The sequence below is a fragment of the Pleurodeles waltl genome, chromosome 2_2 (assembly GCF_031143425.1).
Source record: "Pleurodeles waltl isolate 20211129_DDA chromosome 2_2, aPleWal1.hap1.20221129, whole genome shotgun sequence".
Lineage (NCBI taxonomy): Eukaryota > Metazoa > Chordata > Amphibia > Caudata > Salamandridae > Pleurodeles > Pleurodeles waltl.
In genome coordinates, this window is record NC_090439.1 from 623,192,495 (window position 1) to 623,207,556 (window position 15,062).

Sequence of the window (15,062 nt, forward strand, 5' to 3'; positions counted from 1 at the left end):
CCTCTGGAATGCACATCAGGAAAGGTCCCATTCCTTTGTATGTTTTGACACACACCGAGTACAACCAATGTTTGAATTTCATAACTCATGTGAAGGGAGGAATAAGATGCCTGAACCTTGGTGCTGAGGCAGAAAGAACTCATTCTGGGGGGTGGGCGCACTGCCCATAACAAAGTCCCATTGGGAAACGTTTCTCCTGTCTCAGCTGTCCAGAGTTCCACATCTTAAACTTGGCACTAGGATGATTTTGTTGGATTCAATACCCATGGTGATACATTTTTATTCTTATTTTTCAATCTTTGCTGTGTACATACATATATATATTTATATATATATATATATATATATATATATATATATATATATATATATATATATACTGCATACATATTCATAGTTGATGCATTGTACTTTTTATGCCTGACATTGTTTAACTGCTGTGAGTATTTTAACATTTGCACATATTTTACTGCAATTAAGTTCAATGCTTATGTTCATATTTTCGTGTGGTGTGTTTTGAGACATGGAAAGTGCCTTAATAAACTAATTACTCAAACTAGGAGTGCTGCACTCCTTGGCATAATTTTCCTCTTAGTTTGAAGCAAAGCGGAACACTACTGTAATACAAATTGTAATGATGTATATGGGATACTCGTCACATTTGTTACAGAGTAACCCCTCCCCCAAAATCAGTCTAAATCAGTCCCTAAGTCAACTTTCCTTTCCTTTTTCTTCCATTGCAGCCAAGTGAATGTATATGATTTACATAATGTTTGAGGGAGAGGCCAGGAAGTAAAGTGGGATTAAGTGTGTGTGATTTTGTGTTTTGCAGATGGGATACTCTGTGATGAATGTGCTGAAAAAAATCTATATATCCTGTTCCTTTCCCTCCACTGCAGTGTATGTTTTTTTCCCACAGTCTACTTAAGACAAACAGGATATCTATTATCCACATGTTATAAATTATGTGTCTGACATATAGTCATCATCTCGTCTCTTTGTAGTCAGGCTAGAATTGAAAGGCATTTGGAAAAGAGCAGGGCCATTGGAATCAAAGATAACTTTTGTCCATTGCAGCTGTCCCAGCTGCAGACTGCAGAGAGTAGCAAATTTGTAGTGAACCCTATGCACTAGCTAGCACACTTCAAGTCATTTAGCACATCAAGAATAGAATACTTGCACTCCATACTAGATGATGTCTCACTCATTAAACAGACAATTTTTATTTTTTCCACAAAAAGGCCCTCATTTTGTTATTGGTGGTAAAAACTGCCTACTTCCGCGGTGAAGGCCGCCAAAATACCATCACCATGGCTACCATCCGTCCACCATATTATGATCACTGCTGGACTTCCGCCACAAGAAGGACGGAAATCCGGCAGTGATCATACTGGAGGACGGCGGTAAGCTGGCGCTGCTACCACCAGCACTGCCACGCCAGTTGAACGGCGCCAGCCGTATCATGAGTTGTGATATGGCCTGGTGGTGTTCTGCTGGCGGGCTCTGCTGGCAGTAGCAGCGCCCCTTCTCGTTCCCTGCGGAAGACCTCCTAGAACAAGGTAAGTTGGGCTTCTGATAGGGGCGGGGGCGGCGGGTATTGTGTGTGTGTCTGGTTGTGTGCATGAATGTGTGAGTGTGTGCATGATGCGTGTGTGTGTAGTGTTGTTTGCGTGGGTGTATGCATGTGAGTGAATGGGTGTAAGAATGGTGACCTGAGTGCGTGTCTGCATGTCAGTGTGATTGTGTGTAAGAATGTGTGTGAGCATGTCTGGAAGTATGTGTGTATGAATGCATGTATGCCAGTGTGAGTGATTGGGTGTATGCGTGGTGCGTATCTGCGGGTGTGTGCGTGTATGGGGGTTGGGGGAGTGAGAGGATCGGAGAGGTTGGGGGAGTTTGGATGGAGGTGGTGGAGGGAGTTTGGATGGAGGGGGGTGAGGAATGACAGGTGATTGTTGGGGGGGGTGAAGAAATTCCCTGTCACCGGTAGGACCTCCCACATTGGTTTTCGTGGCATTGCTAACGCCACAAAAACCATAGTGGTGGCATCTCCGGCCCGGCGGCTGATACCGCCATGGCGGTATGAGTGGAGAAGTGTCAGGTTGGCTGCAACCAACTTGCCATTCTCATGATGTAGTGGTATGTACCGCCAGCCTATTGGCTGTACTACCGCCACATTAACACTCACCGTCAGGGTCATAATCACCCCCAAATTGTCTGTGTGGTTTAATTTTTTAAGAAATCCTTTACCCCCGAAAAGTCACTCTTTTTTAATAATGTGGTGCCTCCTTTTGGGCAGTCAGTGGTTTTCTGAGGCATGTCCCTTTCTATGACTGACTTTCACATCAAAAATTCCAATGGACCTAGGGGACTTGCAGCAATGTATTTATACTGTGCCACTATGTAATTAAAAAAAAAACAAGTGTTTGCACAGAAACTTCTTTACAATTTGTCTTTTCTATTTTTTTTCTTTCTTGATATAGCTACTCCTGTTGGTCCATCACCAACTAGGCAGATGAATGCAGCCCTGCTCCGGTGGCAGAGGCTGGAGGTCACCAGGGTACATTATCAGTTGCTGGTGGATGAGGAGAGCCCAGCACATGCCCCTGCTCCTAGGCCTGGGTCCAGTTCCACCAACCAGCCATCTGTACCTGCAGACTCCAGGCCACACCAGCACAGTTGACAGCCTGGAGCTGCCCATCCCCATGCTGTTCTTCCTTTGAGACCGGCTCTACCATAGCTGCGCACTGGGTGAGGTAGCGTAATTGTGCAGTCGGATGGCATGCCTCGAATCTTGCATCGAACATCTGGAGACTCTCACAACAAAGGGCCAGATGTAGGAAAAATAAAAATAGCGAGTCGCATTTTGCGAGTCAATGCGACTCGCAAAATGCGACTCGCAATTTGGTATGCCAGGAAATAAACCGGTCCGATTTAGCGACTCGCATCCGGACTCGCAACGCTGTGTGCGAGTCCGCAGATTGCGAGGTCGCTGTTGGCGAGTGTGCAAAAAACGAACTTGCAATTAGCGAGTTGGAGTCGCAAATTGCGAGTTCCCTCAAAATTGCTTGCAGGTGCAGCAGAACACTCCAGAAAGCACACCAAAACACTCTGGAAACACTTCCTGGCACATGATGATGACATCACAGCCAGGAAGTTAACAAATACACCTGGGAGGAGGCAGGACCACACCCTTTTATAACTGCCAGTCTGCACACTGAGCTAGCTGCAGCAGCCATGGAGGGAACCCCCCGAAAAAGGAAAATTAAATTCTCTGAGAGGGAGCTTGAGGTGCTGACCGAAGAATGTTGTCAGCACCATGATGAGCTCTTTGGGAGAGCTGCCCTCACTGTTCCAGAGGCCACCAAAAAGAAAATCTGGCAGGAAATGCAAGAGAAAATCAATGCCCTGGGGGGGAGCCACTGGATAATTGAGGACATAAGGAAGAGGTGGTATGACCTCCGCTCCCGGACCAAGGAGAGGGTGGCAGAAAGGCTCGGGAGATGAGAGGCACTGGAGGGGGACCATCATCTGTGCCACCACCCACACCCCTTGAAGACAGGATTGAGCAAACCTTTGAGCCGGAGGCAGTGTGTGGATTTGGGGACCTGGACACTTCAGAGCCCAGCACATCAACCGGTGAGTACCATGTGATAAGCCTGTACCCCTATCAATGTCATACCCCACCCACCATGTACACATGTGCATGCACAACCAAATTAGCTCCATTTCAGGGTAGAAAAAGCCAGAATGATGCATTATGGGAAATGTAGTCCAATAGGCAGTGCATAGGCAAATGTTTATTAGGAATTGTGCAAAAGATACTAGACACTGACAGTGTGTTCCCCATGTCCCACAGGTCTCCAGCAAGACACCCCCTACACCCCAAGCACCCAGGCCCAGGAGGACACCCCAGGACCCTCCAGCACCCCCACATGCACAGTCAGCAGCATTCCTGCAGTTGTAACGCCTGCTGCAACAGCAACGCCAGGAGCTGCCCCAGCAACAGCCAGGGAGGATACAGGTGCGAGGACAGGGCAGCCACCACTGCGCAGGCGTCGCAGGGCAAGAGCGTCTGATTTCCGGATTCATCCTCCAACCAGCAGTGAGGCACATCTGCTGCGGGGTCAGCGCCTGCAGAACACAATATTGGGCAGGATCAGTGGGGTGCTGCACCGCATTGAAAGACAAAACCATGCAAGCATGCGGCACCTCAACAGGCGGATGGACCTGATGTGCCAGAACACTAGGGACATTGCCTCTGCCATCAGGGAACTGGCAGCCGGACTGCTGGGTCAGGCAGAGGCTGGGCGGCGCAGGGATCGGCAGATTATGTTAAGACTGGACAGGATGGCCACATCAATCGGCAGGCTAGCCATCAACACAACAGGCCTGTCGAGGAGGACAGTTGGCCTGCAAATTGAGATGGGCCATTTTGCTGGGGATGTTGCCAGGGGCCTGGGACGTCTCACACATATCATAGAACTAATGGAGACACGTGAGATGTCGAGGGCCACCGGGGAAACACCCCAAGATAGTGAAGAGGGCTCCACAGTGAGCAGTGTATCTGCCACTGACAGTAGGGTGCTAAGGAGTGGGAGGCAGAGCACCATAGATGCGGCTGGGACCAGCCAGGCTGGCAGGAGGGGCAGGAGAAGTTAGCCAACAGCCCGGACAAACAAATGTGGCACATGGCTTTAATGTGCCACATGAGTGGTTGGCATTTCCCTGCCCATGGACAATTTCATCTTGTATATAGTTCATGCATTACATTATTAAAACAGTTATTTTTCTTCCACTTAACAAAAGGAGTGTTTGGTTAATGGGTGAGTATGGTGGGAGTTTACACGTACCGTCCAAAATATTGCGTTGCAATGTGTTCCCGTCTCAGTCTGCCTTGATTAGCTAGACTCCTATCCCCATGATGGCGGTGTGGTTGTTCTTGCTCTTCCTCATCAGGATCTGGGTATGCAGGGGTGAGAGGTAGCCCACGTCTGGTGGCTCTGTTGTGGAGGATGGCGCATGCGACCACAATTTTGAAGGTGGTAATGGGGGTGTATTGGAGGGCGCCTCCGCTGCGGTGGAGGCATCGGAATCTTGCCTTCAGGAGTCCGAAGGTGCGCTCTATGAGGTTCCTGGTCCTCTTATGCGCACTGTTGTATTGCCTCTCTGAATCTTTGCTGGGTGTTAAAAATGGAGTCATGATCCATGGCCTTAGAGCATATGCACTGTCACCTGTTGGGCACAAAAGTACACTGTTAGTAAGTCCAGATAGTCGTGCACAGTGACCTGTGTGTATGTCTGCAAGGTGTATGCAGCTCTACCTAGGAGGTATCCGTCTCCAAACTCCCCACGTTCCAGGCGTTGATGTATCCCACTATGTCTAAAAATGTATGAGTCATGGGTACTGCCTGGAAACTTAGCTACGATGTCCGTGATGACGTAATGGGCATCACAAACAACCTGTATGTTGAGTGAGTGGGTACACTTTCTGTTGCGGAAAATATGTTCCAGATTAGCGGGGGGCATATTTGAATGTGTGTCCCATCTACACATCCAATGACATGGGGGAAGTGGGCAATGCGGTAAAAGTCCAGCTTTGTGCTGTTAATTTCTGCCTCATTCCTTGGTAAGTATATGAACTGAGACCTGTGCGCTACTAAGGCATCTAGGAATGCCCTGAGGAACCTTGACACTGCACTTTGGGATACCCCACCTGCCACGGCAATGACCCCCTGATAGCTCCCTGAGGCCAAGAGGTGCAGTGCGCATAGTACTTGCACATGCGTAGGGATGGCGCAGCCACGCAGAGTCTTGTGTTCTAGCTGTGGTTTTAGTAAATCTATTAATTCTAGAATGGCAGCGCTGCTAAGGCGGTATTTATCATAGATCTCCTCTTCAGTTTGCTGGAAAAGGGTCTGCCTTGTTCTATATATCTTCTCCTGTCTGTGGCCCCTCCTCCTCCTCTGCTGGGCTGCGTAGACTCTCCTCCTCACTGCTATCAGGTATATGTCCGCCATCTTGAGTGACCCAGATGCCTTCTGGGTCTCCTTTTATACTTTGGTAATGGTTACCACCTGCTTTGAGTTAGTGGTAAATGCGACTTGCAAACTGGGTTTTTTGCGACTAGTCGCAATTTGCAAGTTGCAATTGCATATGGGTTGCGACTCGCAAATTGCGACTCGCACATTGCGGGTCACAAAAGGGGGTCGCAAAAGGGGGTCGCAACGGGTGCGACTCGCAAACGGGGCGCATCGCTTTTTGCGAGTCGGAAATGGGCTTTTTGCATCCCATTTCCGATTTTGCACTGTCGCAAATTGCGATTCGGCCCGTTTGCGAGTCGCAAACGTTTGCTACATCTGGCCCAAAATGCCTTATTTTAGCCCTTCTTTATATTTTTTTGGTGGGAGGGAGTTGTTGTGGGTGGAGAGGTTAGGTATTTTGGAAGGGCATTTTTCTTATGGACATTGGACACTTAGGAGCTCATTATGAGTTTGGCGGATGGTGGAGGTCTTTCGCCCGCCGACCCTGTCGGCCAGCTAGGCCAGCGGGTGGAAACACTGTTTCTGCCTGCTGGTCCAGCGGGGGACAGGGCCTTAACATTGACACTAGCTCATAATTGAGCCAGCAGCAATGTGGTGTAACAGCACCTGTTTGCACTTTTCATTTGCCTGTAATTCGGGCAGTGAAAAGCATGACAGGACTGTCCATGGGGGCAGCCCCGTCCCTAGCGGGGCTACTGCCAGACAAAGACTGGCAGAACAGGGGTTCCTAATCCCCAGGGCAGCGCTGCAAGCTGTGCTGCCCTGACGGATTGAGACCCCTGACACGGCCAGCAGAGGCTGACAGAAACTTGGCTTGGCTAATTTTTATGCCCAAATATTTCATCTTGGCAACCCTTCTTGGTTCCCCCCAATTAAAATTCCATGCCATTATTTCCGTTTTTTCTTCATTTTTCTCATAGTCAGCAAGCTTCGCAAAAACCCTAGCTTCTCTCATAAGATTTGGAAGGGCGGAAGTAACATCCGAGGTATACACCATCAAATCATCTCCATAAAGAGCGATTTTCCTGGAGATATTACCTACCACAAAAGGCTTTATCTGTTCATTTAATCTTAAACTCTCCACAAAAGGCTTAATAAAGAGGTGAAAAAGAACAGGCGAGATGGGGCAACCTTGCCTTCCCTCTTTCTATTTTCATTACTGAGGATAAACTACCATTCACCAGAATCTTTGTAGTTGGCACTCTTTAAATCCTCACCAACACATTTATCAAAGATTTGTCTATTCCAAAATGGGCTAAAACCACCATAAGGTATCACCAGTTCACAAGGTTGAACGCCTTGGCTGCATCAACCATCACAACTGCTAATGACATACCCAAGGTTGTCACCAAATCGATGGAGCCAATGAGGGTGTGATTGAGATCTCTCATATTCCTTCCTGGCACGAATCCCCTCTGGTCTTGATTTACCAAATGCCCTACCACTTTATTTTAACGTACTGCTAAAATACTGGTAAAAACTTTATAGTCACAATTAAGTAGCGCAATTGGGCGATAAGATTGACATTGTAGGGGATTCTTGTCAAGCTTCAATATTAGTGAGATTACAGCTTCATTCAATGACCTCAGAATTGAATCACCCTCTAACAAAATAGCATTAAACAGCTCCACCCAAACTGGGACAATCACCTCCTTGATCATGAAGTAGAGCTCACTAGGAATTCCATCAGGTCCCGCCACTTTTCCTTTTTTTGCCTTCCTGATTGCAGCCAAAATCTCACTGCCAGTAATTTCCTGGCACAGATATTGGTCCTGATCACTAGACAGTTTTAGAAGATATTTCTTCCAAAGTTAACTTTCCACAGCCTCTATATCTGCTTCCAAGTTTTCTCTATATAATTCCAGAAAGAAGATATTGAAAGCGGCTTTTATCTTGCTACTATCCTCAACAACCGACCCCGGATCTTCAACCATAAACTTCTTAATGCTATTCTTTCTGGCACATTTACAATCTAGATTTCTAGGCAAGCAACTTTCCACAGCATTCCCCATGTATTATATCCTGAGCTCTACTAACTTCCCATTGCTGTAACACTCTTTCCTCCATCCTAACCCTACACTCTAGGTGAAAATCCTTTAAATCCTCCAATATCTTCACCCTTCCTGCCTCATTTAATATGTTGGCTTTTAACATATCTTTCATTCTCGCTATCTTCCCCTCCTTTTAAGAAAATTTTAATTTTTCCTGCCTTACCCAACGTACCGCGAAATGTTTTGGAGCCCCCCCTTAACAAGGCCTTGTACGTGTCCCATACCACATGTTTTGGAGCAGATCACTGGTTCCAGGAAGAAAAACTCCTCAGTGTGTTGTAGTAGCTTAGCAACTAACTCTGCCTGTAACAGCATCCTCCTATCAAACGTCCACCTCCTTTTCTTCCCATACATTCTTCAGCCCAATATTTAACAACAAGGCTGCGTGATCTAATACATTGGGGGATGTTCTAATCCTGTAACTTTATCCATCTTCTTTCTTTCCGCAAAAAATAATCTAATCTTGAGAAATGCCTATTCTTTTTACTATGAAAAGAAAATTCCCTACAATTTCCTTTTATTCTCCGTAAAACTTCACACAGATTAACATGCTCTATCATAACCAGCCAATAAGCCCTCACCTTTGGGGAACTAATTTGTATCCTCTCTGAGGACCTATCTAGGGTGTTGTCTAATAAAACATTAAAGTACCCTCCTAAGATGATAGGGGCTTTAAAATGAAGGAGATTTAAAAAGGGCTAAGACAAAGGGGTGAAATTATCTCCATTTGGACCATAGTAACCTACTAGGGTCTACAAGGAATGATAAACCTTTATTTCTGAAATTATCCAATGCCCTCCTTCATCTGCCTCTTATCGAAATATACTCATTCCTGACTTTACCTTAAATACCAGGCCAACCCCTTTAGTACAGTGTGTTTGATACACCCATCTCTGCTTCAAAAAAAGATCCCTACATTCCTGTCTCAAAAGGGGTGTTTCTTGGAGCATAATTATTTGGGCATTACTTTCTTTTAAATATAGTGTAACTGTTTGCTGTCTTTTAGATACACACAGCCCATTTACTTTCCAGCAAAGAATTGACAAAGATTGCATCCTACTTGTCTCACCTAAACCCATTCCTCCCTCATAGCCTAAATGTCTAGTTGGTACTCCACTCCGTTTGGTAATCACCTGACTGAAAGCGAGGACATCACATTTTTAATTTGTTCTCCCACTGCTTCCCACCACAAGTGCCCCCCTCCCATGAGAACCCTCCGAACTAAATTACTAGGCACTTTCTAATGCCTGTTTCCCCCCAACCTAAAGGAGAACCAACACCACTCTACTCTTACTTTTAGTTTCCACTTGAACGTCCCCCCTCATCATCCGAGCAATAAAATCCTCTACCTCCGCTGGATCAGACAAATTATGAATCTTATTCTGCCACATCACCTTCATGATGGCTGGGAACTTCTTTAAATCCTTCAATCCATTTCCCAACGTCCACTGCCTGTCAGCTGTCTCTTTAGAAATATCAGATCTAATCCTAAAGGTTGCCCCCAATGTGTGCAACGATGCCGCTTTCAGGGCTAGCCCCAATATTTTTGCTTTCACAGAGTATGAGTAAAAATTCACTAAGATCTCTCAAGGGTTTTTCCAACCAGGGTGCTGATTAAAAGGATCTCTGTGCACTCGCTGGATTTTTACCTTGAGGTTGTCCATCAGCCTATCCTGAGGGAAGAAGTTCTTCAGTAAATTAACTACAAATGTTTTAATATCCCCCTTCCATCCCTTATTGTACCCCAGGATTCTGACATTATTTCTAATTCTAGCAGACCAAGCCTTCTCGCTTGACTTTAGACGCACCAAATCCAGAGAATTTTCTTGTACCATAGTTTGAAGATCCTGAAGCCCATCTTCCAAATACTGTGTGTGCTGAATTAAGTTCTCTAATTTAACTTTTAAACTAGAGCAGGTAGCCTGGATCTCTTTCTGGTTTGCCTCTGAGAATCTAAAACACTCTTTAATCTCTTGGGTTAGTTGGGCAAGTGTCTGCTGAACCGTGTCCCATCCGTTAGGTCCGCCAATCTGTATAACCTGCATCCTCCACCACCAGGATCTCATGCTGTGTACTGCTCTCTTCTGTCAAAAATCCCCTTTCTGCTGGATCGGTCTTGCCCTCAGCCAAGCATGCAAATTTATTATGCGTTGTTAACACTTGGAGGTCCGCGAGAAAGAGCATATCTTCAGGATCAGTACTATCAGCTTCCATGTTCCTCTTCTCATTATTACACTCAGTCATTTCCTTCTGCTTCACCCTGTCCTCACTGGAGACACCACTGATATCAGATCAAATTTTAAAATAGGTTTTTAAGGAGGGTGTAATTCTCTGAGGTTTCTGAACCAAAAAAGCCTGTTTCTCAATTGGAGGCTACTGCCACTATTTTTGCAGACGATTTCTTAGAATAAGGGGCTTTAACTGATGAAATCCTGGGCTGAGATTTGACTAATCTTATAGGCAACTTTATTTTCATCTTATCTGGTCCAACACTGTCCTTTCCACCTAACACTGAGCATTGTGGGGCCTGAAAGTGTATCTGTCAACAGCACCTTGTACTGGCCCAGTTTTATTCCTTCCCTGCTTCTTGTAGGGTATACATTTAACATATTGAGGACCTTAACTAGTCCCTGCACCTGGGCCAAGCTCACCGTCAGGACGTGTCCATCATCCTCCATTAACGAACAGTACTACCTACATTCTGTAGCCACCACAGCCCTCTTCTCTGACTCCTCTCTTCTCTTTCAACAATTATTTTGCCTTGTGATTTTTGCCCTGTGCTGACTCTGCCGATGCCTCTCTCAGCATGATCCCTGGCACTGCAGACACTACAGTGCAGTGGGTAGCTCGCGGAGCGTGTCGACTGCTGCAGCCCAACACAGAGCCCAAACAGCCACCATCCACCACTTGCCCAACCGGCCCCAAAAGGAACAACAACAAAGTGCAGGGTGGACCGCTGCACCGCTCAAGAGGTAAGCAGTACTACGGTTTCTTCACCCGTGGTGTCAGACTCCCCAAGCAATGACTCTGACCAGCCGCTAGCCACCCGCCATGTTCCCCCACAAAGGCCTGAATGATTATGTTGACATTGAGGAATTACATTCTTTCTTACTTATGCATGGTTGGGTAAGTGAGGCTTGTATGGGCTATTGCTCATGTAATAGAAGATCCCCCTGTGAATTGGTGTGGCATTAAAACACATCAACCCCACCAAGTATGTGATCTATTTAGTGTAAATTAAGACACACCTCAATAAATCACACAGGTAGAGGTAAAAGGGCTAGAGGTTTGATGATTGGATGGGTAAGTTGACTTGGGGAAAGGTGTAACACAGACAAACACAACAGTATTTAGCAGGGTGATGAGCGGCACATCATCAATCTGTTGGGGAAGGAAATGAAGGAATGATTATGACACAGTTCTATTAAATGCGTTTCACACAGTACTTATGTCCCAGAGACCCAAGGTATAGATATCTAAATGTTCTGTCAACTGGTTTAAAAAATTAATTTTGGAGGAGTGAATTGAACCCACCCAGTGCTAAAACATGTGATTAGTAAAAGAAAAATTATCCTACATTGCCAAATTGGGTGGTGTATCTGCATTCTCGTGTCCGTCACTTTTGAGTGCCTGTCTCAAGACAAATCTGGTAGGTAAGTAGGAGTGTTGAGCTCATCTTTCACTTTTCATTCATGCAGGAGAGGAAGGCCTGCAGATTGTAACACAGAAACTGTAATATGGCGTGAATGAGAAGGACAGAAGGAGAGTAAGCTTCAAGAGGAATGTACCAAGAAGACTTAGAGTAAAAAACAAAAGGACTCAGAGTTTTACTTTTGCTACCAGTGAAACACACACACTCATCAACATTTCCCAAATCAATGCACATCTCTCCATTCCAAATAGTTCAGTGCTAGGCCTCAGAGTCATGGTTTCCATTTAAAGTCAATCACTCCCTTCTTCAAGCTGTTGATGAGATAGTCCCACCTTAAGTCCTTCCATTTTCCTCCTGCCTTCGAGCACCTCTACCCCAGTCCTGACTAGAGCAAGATAGACTTGTAGTGCACTGTTGATGAAGAATAAGTAGAGAAACTCAATTGCCGTATGTTGAATAGAATTCTATGTGTTAACTAAAGTGACTAGTCTGGTCTCTGAAGAACCTGAAAAAAGGAGTGAACTATACAGTAAAATGCTCAATTAGTAAGTTTGTAAAGGCCGATCACCTTCAGGAAATATGATCATCCTTCAGACACCAAAGATTGATCAATGTTTACTATTGACTGAACACTCTCCCTCACTGTCTGCTACAACATAAATCACCAATCATCACTCACAAGCACTCTCTCATTGTTGCAATAGTTCTAATTAGTTATAATTACCTCTTCCAATCTAAGCATGGATAGGTTAGGTACCAAACTGTATCTTTGATGCAGGCAACATATTGGAATTTGCTATTGGCACTCTTGTAAATAAATAATCTTCTGTGCAGCCATGGTAAGTGATGCCAAAAAAGGATAGACATGTGAGGGAGGCAAGCATTGTCTCCAACATCATGAAGGTATTATGGAGGCACCTTCACTGCACACTGGTCCAACTGTAATCTGGCCATATATGTGACAAAATAATGGCGGGGCAACATAAAATTAAATCAGACACACACAATGTTCCACTAGCTCCTTTTGTTGCAAAGAAAGAAGTCAAACAAGAAATAATTAAAAAGTTCAGTGGTGGCACTGGCATATTCAGTCTGAGAAGTAGAGTTTCTCTTTAAATTCAGGTGGTTCACCCAGAATTTGGTAAGCTAACACACTTGAGTCTGACCAATCATTCTCCTCCTCCTTCTGTGGTATTTCGGGAACGGTACAATCAGGTCATATGAATGGTTAATTCATATTAATCATGGTCAATCTTTCTATGTTTTGAGGTGAGAGACTGATCCTTCTCACTGTGACAATTTCACCAGCTACACTGACCACATGCTCAGCAGACATACTGGCTATAGGTCAAGCCAGATATTTTATTGCCAGCCTGCTGAGTTCTGGCCATTGGCGGCTCTTCCCATACCAATACATCAATGCGTTTTGATTAACATACACCTCTTTTGGGTCATTCAGATACTCCTGGGACATCCTCTGCAGTGGCATTGGTGCTGCCACTTGCCCAACCTCTTTTGCCTTTGCCTCTGCACTCGACTTCACACCTACCCCTTGAAACAAAGTCAAGAAGAGTTTGGCTCAGATTCTTCTGTTCTTGTTGCTGATGTTGGCTGCTAGGATGAGACAAGACTGCCCTCTCTAGAAGTTGAAGGCTGCACCCCAGAATTGTGAAGTGACACTCTAAGTTCCAGCCGTTTTTCTTCCTGGTGTTAGGTTTTCTCAACAATCCACCTCTTGTATTGTGAAACATTCCTTTCAGAAAAAGAAATGAACGTTGGCAGAATTGTTTTTTATCATTGCTCAGTAGTGTGGCACAGATGTACTCTTCGGACAACAAGATGTCATTTTGCAGCCTTGCATTAGAAGCCAAGCAATTGATTAAGCTCTCGACAAAGGGATGAGCGTCTGGAGTTTTGTTCACACCTCTGAGTTCGAACCTTTGAGACACCTTCTTTAGCTGGTCCTGCAGCTGATGCAACAACGGGAGAGCTTGGCCCATCGTACTGATCTCCTAGCTACCTTCCTGTGTGAAAACCTCAAAAGGGAGTAGCATCTCTGTCATGCATTTGACTAGTCCCCATTTGTTCGCATCCACGGTCATAGCTTTTCCAATTACATACATTACTCTGTGATGTGACATAGTCATTGATCTGTCTGTACTGCTTAAACAGACACTACAACATATAATAGGTTGAGTTCCAGCATGATGGCACCTCCTGTATCAGCGCTTTAACTTTTACTCTGTTAGCAGGCTGAAATATCCACAACTGCTTCCGGGCTTTAAGAGAATGGCTGAACTGAGTGCAGATTCATCTGCAGGTGGTCAGTATTTTGCTATATCTTCTTACATGAGAATGTTTTGCACAACCAGGTTGATACAGTGTTCCAAACACAGAACCCTGAAATAGCCACCATCTGCCATGGCCTTGACTATGTTACTGCCATCGTCTGTGGCAGCAAATCCAAGTCACAGCCATTCAGGCACTTTTCTGTTAAATTCATCCAAGATGCTTGCAGCTGTATGTGATTTCTACATGGCAAATATAGATATTGTTGCATGCCGCCGAATGGTCTTAAACATTTCTTTATAGCCAAGCCCTGTAGATAGCTTTTGCTTTACCCCCACAAAAGAGATCCAGTGTGCATTGATACACATGTAATCAGTCTCTGACAACTAGTCCACCTGTCTGTCACCAGGTGGATAGCGTGGACAACACTTTGCTGCAAATCTTGTCCAACAAATGTAGGAGATCATGATGCAGTACAGGAACAGCAACGCTGGCAAAATAGGTCAGACTTGGACCCTTCCATTTTGTGCAGGTGGCTGACACAAATTCTGTGAATCCCACTCCTTCCACAAAAGAAAAAGGGAGGTCCAGCGCTAACATTTTTGCCATCTTCCCACTGTAAAAACGTGGCATTGGGTGGTTGCATTTGTGGGGCCCTTCCTGGCGATACAAGCCCCTAATAATAGCCAGGATTTTCTTCTGTTCTGTGGCCACTGACATAGGTGACTTTTGAGAAGTAAGTGGTGGTAGACATAGTGTGTGTTGTGGGGCAGTCAAGGCATGCCGTGGTGTCTCCATCTGACTCTGCGTCTTCTTGTGCTATTGTGAGGTTGCTGAGGCTGATGCTTCTAGGGCACTGCTGGGGACAGGGCTGCTTTGTGTGAGGATGTCCCCTCTTTTTCGTAACCTCCCACTGTGATTGGACTTGTAGCTGATGTTCCTGGCTCTCCTCACCTCCACCACCACAACCATGTTCAACACTTTTTTTCAGGAGCTCCTCCCACCTAATTGTGTGATGTTTTTCGT